Source organism: Saimiri boliviensis, chromosome 2 (assembly GCF_048565385.1).
Source record: "Saimiri boliviensis isolate mSaiBol1 chromosome 2, mSaiBol1.pri, whole genome shotgun sequence".
Classification (NCBI taxonomy): domain Eukaryota; kingdom Metazoa; phylum Chordata; class Mammalia; order Primates; family Cebidae; genus Saimiri; species Saimiri boliviensis.
Genome location: NC_133450.1, coordinates 29,087,839 through 29,098,496, shown reverse-complemented (window position 1 = coordinate 29,098,496; position 10,658 = coordinate 29,087,839).

Below are 10,658 nucleotides of genomic sequence, written 5' to 3'. Positions count from 1 at the left end.
TCAGTTCTTTTTTTCCTATTCTGTTTGTTCCTAAAATCTTTGTGGTAACCTTACTCCTTTTTAATGTACCATTGAGAGCCCTGGCTGGGCACAGTGGCTCACACCTGTAATCCCAGCACTTTGGGAGACAGAAGTGGGGGATCACTGGGCCCAGGAATTTGGGACCAGCCTTGGCAAGATGATAAGATTCCACCTCTACAAAAAAATCAAAAAATTAGCCAGGCGTGGTAGCACACACCTGTGGTCCCAGCTACTTGGGAAGCTGAGGCTGGAGAATTGCTTGAGCGTGGGAGACGAAGTCAACCATGAGCCATGATCTCAGCACACACTCCAGCCTGGGTGACAGAGCGAGATCCTGTCTCAATAAATAAATAAATAACAAAAAATCAAAATTAGAATTCTTGTTGCTTGTAAGAAAAAAAACTCTAGTGGGGCACAGTGGCTCACGCCTGTAATCCCAGCATTTTGGGAGGCTGAGGTGGGCAGATCACCTGAGGTCAGGAGTTTGAGACCAGCCTGGCCAACATGGTAAAACCCCATCTCTACTAAAAATACAGAAAAGGTAGCTGGGCATCATGGCAGGTGCCTGTAGTCCCAGTTACTTTGGACGCTGAGGCAGAAGAATCACTTGAACCTGGAGGCAGAGATTGCAGTGAGCTGAGATTGTGCCACTGCACTCCAGCCTGGGCAACAGAGTGAGACTCTGTCTCAAAACAAAAACAAAAACAAAAACAAAAAACAAAACAAAAAAACAAAACCTCTAATTTATACACCAGCTGAGAGAGACAGGCTAGGTGGACTGCAGCCCTCCCTCCTTGGCAATCCGAGGGCCATGAGCTCAGCTCTCCCACAGCGTTCAGCTCCTGTAGGCCACATGGTGGGTTTGGCTCTGTTTACTCAACAAGACTGCAAACATCAACAGCTAAACACATCTGTGCCTCAGACACCTGACTCAGAACCTTACACACTGTAGGTGCTTAGTTGCACGGGATCGTGATCTTACAGCTTGAGGCAAGTAACTCCAGTGGGAACAAAACTTAATGAGTATCAGGGGATAATTCCCAGAGAACCAATAGAAACAGCTGCTAAACAGACCAGGTCTGGGACAAGGCAATTCCCACTGCCTGCAAGTGACTGATGAGTGCAGGGGAGAAGGGGTCAGGGCTCATGGCAGGGCGTTTTAGGGAAAGCCTACTCCGTCCCCTGAAATCTCTCTCCCACCTCTTCATGAATACTTCTGATTTCTGAAACACAATGCGAAAGCACTTGGTCAGCACTTAGAAATGCATCTACACTAGAGGAGAGCAAAGAGAATGTTTTCATTTACTCTGAAGTATAAAGAATGGGTATAGACCAGGCACGGTGGCTCACGCCTGTAGTCCCAGCATTTTGGGAGGCCGAGGAGGGGGGATCACGAGGTCAGGAGATAAAGACCATCCTGGTCAACATGGTGAAACCTCATCTCTACTAAAAATACAAAAATTAGCTGGGCATGGTGGTGTGTGCCTGTAATCCCAGCTACTCAGGAGGCTGAGGCAGGAGAATTGCTTGAATCTGGGAGTTGGAGGTTGCAGTGAGCCAAGATCATGCCACTGCACTCCAGCCTGGTGACAGAGCGAGACTCCCTCTCAAAAATAATAATAATAATGGGTATAGACCCTTTCCTAAGAGGTCCTGACGGGGAAAAAGGTTGGATGGAAAGTGAAAATGGATTTTTAGGTAGAACATGAGAAAGAGAAAGGACTGGAAAAGAAGGCTGGGCTACAAGCATATGGGATATACATCAGCTTTTGCTGCAAGTGATAGAAGCTGGCTCTGGCAAACGTAAGTGGGAAAGGAGAATTTGTTGGAAAGATACATGGTACGGAAGGAGCCTTCCACACCCAGGCCTGGGAAGGCTGGGGCAAGGGCAGCTTAGGGGGTCTGGGTGGCAGGGACTCATGAGCTGTCTGGCTTTGGGTGACTCTAAGGCAACTCCCTTCCATGATGGGTAGTGACTCCAACTCAGATTCAAATTCCCCAGGAAAGACTCTGACAGATCTTGGGTCTACGCTCATTCTTTGAGAATGGAGGGATGGGCAGGCCCCGTGGCTGGCAACCCCACCAGGAATGCATGGAATTGGGGAGTTTGAGTTTCCCAAAGGAAAACTGAGTTTCTGTTACTCAAGGAAGGAGAGAAGTGCTGGGCATATGCACACAGCAGATGTTCTCTACACATGGGATGTCAATTGAGAGAGGCGAGGGAGGCATGGGGTGGGGGGATGGGAATTTCCAGGACACTGCAGAATCTGCCATAGGGCCCAAGGCTCCTGCCACAGCCCTGGACTGCATCTCCCTCTCCCCCTATAAAAGCAAGCTCAGAAAAAGAACGTTGTTTCTGTTCTTAACAGCTCAACAGAATTGTCTCCTTAGCTTCCAGTCACGCTTGGCTCCTGCTAGAATAATTACCACCCACCTGTTCTCCATACAAGAATTCACAGCCAGTGGACACACATCTGGCCTGTAACAGACATGCCTGGAAGTCTCCCAGGCTGCTTGGAACAGGCAGGGGACAACACAGGGTCAGCCACTAATTCAAAGGCAAGGAAACAGCTGTCCTGAGAGCTATGGTCACTAGAGCCTAAGTGGCAGCTCCCTCCTCCCCTGCCAGGCAGCTCAGTGGATGTGGGGCAGGTGTGCTCTGAGACAAACCCCTGAGACTCAGAGGAGGTCTGAGTGCTGGGCCCCGCCCTCTTCTTCCAGCACATGGCTGTACTCCCCAACCCTATCTGCTTCTCTAGTGGGTGGAGGGGGCTATGACCTACCTTTCTTGGAGTTCCTTTACTTCTCTTCCCGTTACTGTCCATATCACTCCCTTCTAAACACCCTGGACATTAAGAAAAGGCCAGGTAAGGTTTTCATGGGTAGGGCCAGAAATATTTTGGTGGTGAAGGTCATTTTATCCAAGTTTTAAGGATGTAGCTGTAGAACTGGAAGTGGGCCGGGTGAGGTGGCTCACACCTGTAATCCCAACAATTTGGGAGGTTGAGGCGGGTGGATCACTTGAGGGCAAAAGTTCGAGGCCAGCCTGGCCAACATGGTGAAACCTCGTCTCTGCTAAAAACACAAAAATTCACCAGGCATGGTGGTGCACGCCCTGTAATCCCAGCTTCTTGGGAGGCTGAGGCAGGAGAATCGCATGAACCTGTAACGCAGAGGTTGCAGTGAGCCAAGATTGCGCCACTGCACTCCAGCCTGGGCAACTGAGTGAGACTCTGTCTCAGAGAAAAAACGTGGAATTGGAAGGGGACGGAGAGAACCTTGAGGCCAGTAGTTTTCAACATTTGTCATTGTTGTTGTTGTTTAGCAGCAAAATCTTTGTGCAGTGTTTCAGTATTCAACAAATATTTACTGAATGCCAACTCTGCCCCAGGTGCTGTGCTAGGGGATACAGCAGCATGCAATCCAGACCTGATTTCAGCCCTCATGAGCAGACAGTGTAGTGGGGGAAACAGACACTGGAAAAATAATGAGATAAGTAGATCAATAGTGGGTTGCAATTGAAGTGGAGCTAAGAGAAAGAGACGTACGCAGCTAGATAACCTAATACAGGTTTGGGAGGGAATTTGGGAAAGGTATCCCCAAAGGAATGACATTGGAGCTGAGATCTGAAGGGTGCCCAGAACTCAGGAAGGAGGGTTGGAGGAGGATGGGCAGGCAGGAGACGTTGTAAGAATCCTGGAGGTAGGAAGGCTCTCGTGCTGGAGGAACTCACAGGCAAGGCAAGCGCGGGATCCTGGGAGCAGACCGCCAGGGCTTCAGGAGTCAAGATGTGAACAGCAAACTGGGGAGCTGCTGTGGCTGGAAAGGGGCTCACCCCGATCTGTTCCCAAACACCCCAACACACATACTTCCCTTTGCCTTATAGCCTCTGAGGCATTTGGAGGATCCATGCGGCTTCTCTGAATATAGCTTGAAAACCACGAATCCAGCCCTATTGCCATTTTCTGATGCGAAGACTGAGAATCAACAATTGTCTGCTCCCAGCGCCCTCTCTGTTAACTCTGGGCAGCTAACCCGGCCTCCCTGGAGAGAGTGTGATGCGGGGACAGGCTCTGAGGACACTGTGCACAGCTCAGCATTTCAGGGAGGATGGGGACAGCCTCGAGAGCCAGCCCAGGGCTCTGGCATGGGGGGATGGACCGCAAAGATGAGACGTTGGCCCAGTCTGGGGCCTTCAGTCTTTTCTGCCTGTGCTGGGAGAGTCTCTGACTCTCTTAGCCCATCCCCATCATTCATCCAGAGGCACTGGCAGGCTGCCTGTCAGGACAGCAGATCCCACTCAGCTCTGGCCTCAACATTCCTCTTCCCCCACAGGGGGAAAGGTCAAATGTAGGGTATTTTCCCAAGCCCTAGAGAATAGCAGCATCTCCTGATATCTACAACTACTACCCAGCTCAAAGGGCAACTATCAGGGCAGACCAACCAGACGGGAGAGCAGTCAGCTGGCCCACAAAGCAGGGCTGCTGGAGAGTCTGGGGAGGCAGGGCCAGAAATATATCAACAATTTCAGCCCCAAGAAGTAGCGTAGAGAGTGGGTGATGGGAGAAGGGCGTGCATGGCAGGAATGTGAGTCTGAGGCTCTGTCTGCCTCAGGAAGGCCAAAATGTTCCTGCCTCAACCCAGCTGGTCCTCATTTAACTAACTCCAGGGTCTGGCCTCTCTAGAGACCCCCTGCTGGCCCATCTGCAGCTCCTGGAACAGAAGCCAAAATCAGCCACCAGCTTAGAGATAACAGCTGAACCCAGAGCCCCCAGCAGGAGACAGGCAGTGCAGGCATTGCAGGCCCCTTTGCAACCCTGCAAGGACTCAAAGGCCGAGTTGGTGGGGCTGCGGGAAGGCTTCAGAGATAAAGGAGAAGGCAGAGGCAATCGTCTGTAGGCCAGACCAGGGGCTCCTATGGAGAGATAGATCTCTTGGAGCCTGGAAGGTCGCTTCATCAGTCAAGGCTGTCTTAAGGCAAAGTGGGCAATAGCAGCCTCGCTTCTTCCCCCATCTCCCTTCTGCCCCTCATCCAGCATACTGCTCTGTGAGCCCTGGGCACCTGCCATCCTGCCATCCTCCCCCAGGGGAGGGCAGGTACAGAGGAACAAGGGAGCAGGTGCCAGAAGGCCTGAATTCAAGTCTAGCTGCTCCCCATTCTAGCTGTGTGATCTTCGGCGAAGATCTGAACCTCTGAGACTCTGCTCCTTCTTCTGTAAACATGGGATGGATAAGAACTATGTCATAGGACTACAGAAATGAGTGAATGAGAAAATGAAGGTACAGATCTCAGTTCTTATTGAGTTTGCCATGGATACTCTTCACAGGACAAGGGAGAGAGAAGGGGAAATGGGGAAGGACTAGGGACTGTTGAATTATCCAAATGGGATGCTTAATGAATAGGGCGGCTACCAAATGTCTGAACCCTGTTTCCAAGGTAGAGGCTGGGCCATACAGTGGGTGGTGAGGGCCTGGGGTAGGGAAAGTTATTCTCTGTTGAAAAGAAAATGGAGAGAGGAAGTCAGATCTCACAACGCGTGTCAGCCAAGAGCCTGGGCAGACGTGTCTCCTCCAGAGGAAGGGCTGGTGCTCCGGCACTCTGTTGCCCTCTGGCAGCCGCTCAGCTCCTGTTTTCCACATTAAGCTGTCTGTAACCTGGCCCCTTTACACTGCTGATAAGGGCCAGAAACAATTCAGAGCCACCAACAGATGGCTTCTGCGCTTTCAATGTCACCTCCTGATGGAATCAACAAGGTGGGGCTGAACTCAGGTGGACAGCAGACACTCAGGGCAGAAGAGCAGCAGCTCCCGGGGTGAAGGCCAGGATTCGGGGAACCCCCCTGTGTGCCCAGCGATGTGAGGCATCACAGACGCATAAAATGGTAAAAAAGCTAGTATTTGTTGGGCACACACCATTTGCCGGGCTTTGGTGCTAAGCACATATGTTTATTATCTCATTTAATCCGCATAACAATCCTACGGAGTTGACAGCATTACTATTCCTATTTTATAGGCAGAGGAACTGAGGCAGAGTGCCTCGGGGGCTTATAATTTGTTGGGGAGTCAAGACCATAGGTTAATACTCCCCTGTGAGAAGAGAACAAAATCTGAGCTGCTTCTCACCATCCCAAGTGGCCCACTTCTCAGTTTTGCATCACTACCTGCCTCAGTTTCCCCAGATTTCCAGCTACCACCATGGTGGCTGAGCTCGAAGGTCAGCCTCCACTCACTGCTCTAGGGATGGACGTGCTCATTTTCCCAAAGTTCAGCCAAGGCAGAGTTTTTCAAAAGAAGCTTATCTAGGAAACTTAGAAGAGGACAGAACAAAATAAAAATATAAAAAGCAAAGAATCTGGGAAGGGAGCAGCTTATGAAGCAGTTTTCATGTCCCAAGATGAGGAAAATAATAATAGCTATCGCTGTGCCAAATATCAGACACTGTACTATTCTCTTGATATACGTTATTTTGTTTAATCCTCAAGGGGACTCAGGATTAGACAAGCATTATTGTCTCCATTTCACAAATAAGGGAACAGATACTCAGAGAGGTTAAGCAAATTGTCCGGGTCACACAGCTTGTAAGAAATAGAGCTAGGAGTCAAGCATGCCTTTGCTTTTAACAATTTAAATAAAAGAGACAGGCATGGTAAGGACAACCAGCTGACAACCAGGCAGGCCTCTGGCTTCCAGGCCCCACTGAGGTCTAATGGGGAGATCTGAGTAAACAAACCAGATCCTAAATGGAAAGTTTTCGGAATGGCACCACTGCCCCTCCATCTGAAAGATTTTCATATTTTGCTCAGGATATAATCAGAACACTTTTCCTCCTGGACAAGTCTGGAAAAACCCTTGGCAAATCTGAACCTGCCAGTTCTCCTAGTCCCCACTTACACAGGCCAAAATAAAACACACAAAATAAACCCCCCAAAACATCCCAATAGATTAAAATCCTGTCTTTGCATTTGTGTTTAATTTAGAATGAAACACAGGCCTCATGGCCAGGTGCGGTGGCTCACACCTGTAATCCCAGCACTTTGGGAGGCTGAGGCAGGTGGGTTACTTGGTTCAGGAGTCTGAGACCAGCCTGGCCAACATGGGAAACCCTAAGCATCTCTACTAAAAATACAAAAATTAACCTGACATGGTGGTAGGTACCTGTAATTTCAGCTACTCAGGAGGCTGAGGCAGGATAATCACTTGAACCTGGGAGGTGGAGGTTGCAGTGAGCCGAGACTGCACCACTGCACTCCAGCCTGGGAAACAGAGCAAGATTCTGTCTCAAAAAAAAAAAGAGTTCAGCAACTTTCTCCAGGCCCCATCTTTCGGAGCTCACTTGCTTGGCTGTGGATTACAAATCTGTCAGCCAGACTCCCAGATGCCACCTGCTACCTGTCTATGAACACACACATCTTCCTGCACAGACCCCTATGTAAATATGTGCTACAAACCTTTCCATGAATCAGAGTTAAACTGAGAAGATTCTACATGGTAGGGTCCCAGCATCCTACAGTGTGGCCTTCCTGGGCTTAAAGCCTAGAATGACTTTGCATGGTGTGAGGGTGGGTGTTATGAGAGCTTGCCAAGCTGGGACTGGCTGGGGAAGGGATGTCACAGGTACACTTAGGAGGCCTGAGAATCAGAACAAATTGGTATCACTAGGCAGAATGTGGCTGAAGCTACTAGTTGGGTGCTCAGCATAGTTCGGCAATTTTGTGAGCATATTTGTAAGAACATGTATGTTTATCAGCAGAAATAACGTGCTGTCTGGGTTGACTGGCTCTGTGTCCATGTACATTCTTGGATCCCAGAGAGCCCTGGGGAGCAATACATCACACAAGCATTGCTTTCCTGAGAGCTGGTCAGAGGGATCGTTCCAGGGAAAGCTGGGCTGGTGTTGACCAGCTGAGGTCTGAGAGAGAACATGTATGCACCCCAAGCCCAGGATGCCTGGCTCTCACAGGCACTGGTGGAATTTCTGAGTGTGTCAGTTACTCTGCACCTGTCCCTTTACACTTAGCCCCAGGCTGGCCTGGCCCAGCAAGTCTGCAGCCTGAGGTAGCCTGAAAAGAACTGGCCAACACTTCCAAGAACCAGGCTGAGGCCAGAAGGCACGTAAAGCCTGAAGGATTCTTCTCTGCTCAGGATCCCACGTGAAAAGCCTGGGGCTCCTCTCACACATGTGCTCGGCTCTCACTGCACAGCTCACATGGCCACGTATGTGCACGTTTTTCTCTCCTGCTGTACTTTAAGCCATTGTTACTCAAAGTATGGTCTGTGGGCCAACAGCATCAGCATTATCCAGGAGCTTGTTAGAAATACAGAATCTCAGGTCCCATCACAGACCTAACAGATCACAATCTGTATACTATCAAGAACCCCAGTGATCTGAACGCACATTAAAGTTTGAGAAACACTGCTACTTGAAAGCAGGAGTGAACCTTGTCAGGGTTATCTTTGTACAACTAAGCTTTTGTATCCCAGAGGCTTGGTGGCAACTAGGTGCTCAATAAGTACATGTTTTAACATTTCATTTTGAAATAATTGTAGACTTAGGGGAAAGTTGCAAATATAGTACAGTGGTGTATGTGAACCACTAATACTAACAGTTTACATGACCAGAGTACAATTACGAACTTAACATGGGAAATTAACATAGGCATCATTAACCAAACCACCGGGCTTTTCTAATTTCCTCCATTTTCCTCATGTCCCTTTTCTGCTTTCGGATCACTCAGGATATTTAGTTGTTGGGTCTCCTTAGTCTCTTCTAATCTATAGTAGCTCTCTAGTCTGTCCTTGTCTTTCACGACCTTGACCCTTCATGAGTCCCCCTCAGTTATTTTGTAGTCTATCTTTCGACTTGGGCATGTCTGCTGTCTTCTTGTGATTAGATAGAGGTTACATATAGAATAGAGGTGATGCTGTGACCTCAGGTCCTCATCTCAGGGAGTATGTAACATCAACGTGTCTTACTCCTGGTGATGTTAATCTTAATCTCTTAGTTAAGCTCATGTCTGCCAGATTTCTCCACTGTTTCTCCACTCCAAAATTACTATTATACTTCCCTCTTGAGTTAATACATATACTGGGGAAGATAATTTGGGACTGTGCAAATATCCTGATTCTCCCACTGATTTTAGTGGCCATCACTGTTAGATCTCGCCAACTTTTTTTTTTTTTTTTTTCACTTTTTGTTCCTGGCTGACAGTTATTACTATTACGTCTGCCTAGTGGTGATTCTGTATTTCTTTCCTTTCTTCTATATTTATTAACTGAAATTCTTCTGCCAAGAAGACTTGTTACTTCTTAGCCATTTTTAAAATTCAATTGCTTATTTCAGTAGGTACTCTTTGGTATTTATTTTATCCCATGGGTTATAATTCAATAGTATCATTATTTTATATTCCTGCTTAAACTGGTCCAGCCACTGAGAGCTCCTACAAGTTGGCTGTTGTGTCCTTTCAACGTGCCCATCCTTTTCTGAGCACTTCCTTATTTTCCAGTATCACAAGATGTTTCAGACTCATCTTGTTCCATATAGTTTAAACAAATGAATGGGAGAATGAAAAAGTAGGCTATATATGTATAAACTCAGCCTTCCTGTGATTCTTCAACTAAGAAGCAGTATTTAATTCATTTCTCAGCTGGGAGGAAGAATGCATGTTCATATGCCTCATAGAATCACTCACCTCTGGCTGGGCATGGTGGCTCATGCCTGTAATCCCAGCACTTTGGGAGGCTGAGGTGGTTGAATCACTTGAGGTCAGGAGTTCAAGACCAGCTTGGCCAATATCCACCCATCTCTACTGAAAAAAAAAGAAAAAAATTACCCAGGCATGGTGGTGTGCACCTGTAGTCCCAGCTACTCAGGAGACTGAGGCAGGAGAATCTCTTGAGCCCAAGAGACGGGGGTTGCAGTGAGCCAAGATCGTGCCACTGCCCTTCAGCTGAGTCGACAGAGCAAGACTCCATCTCAAAACAAAAAACATAATCACTCACCTCCACTGTTCTATGAGCCTCAAGGAAAACTGGAGAAACTTTTAACCAAAAGACAAAGGAAATCATATCTGTGGAAACTGTAGGCTGGAAAATTGGCTCACTCTGAAAGTCCGACTCATGAACTTGGCACATCTACCAAGCAGTATGAGAGAGTGCTTCAGAGTGGGTGTGCTGGAGCCAGATGCCTGATCTAAATCCTTACAGCTACTTACTGTGTAACCTCCCCGTGCCTCAGTTTCTCCATCAGTAAAGTGCAGGTGATATTGACAGTCCTTGCCATGGAATTGTGTAATGACAGAGTTTACATATATAGATTGCTTAGAACACCCCCATGGTACATGTAAACATTTAATAACCATTAGTCAGGAGTCTGGCACTTCTAGCAATTAGCTCATCCTGCTAAATTCATTCAGCAATTGTTTATTGAGCATCTATATTACAGTATACACTGTTGTGAGTCCTGGGATCTCAGCAGTGAACAAAAGTGAGGCCACTACTGTCACAGAGCATACATTCTTCTGGAATAAAAATAATATAAGCATATAACAGACTACATTACTTTTTAAGACAGTAGAGGGGGATGGGAACAGCGGCATTTTTGGCATCTACCAAAACCATTCACCTTCTCTTGGTATAAG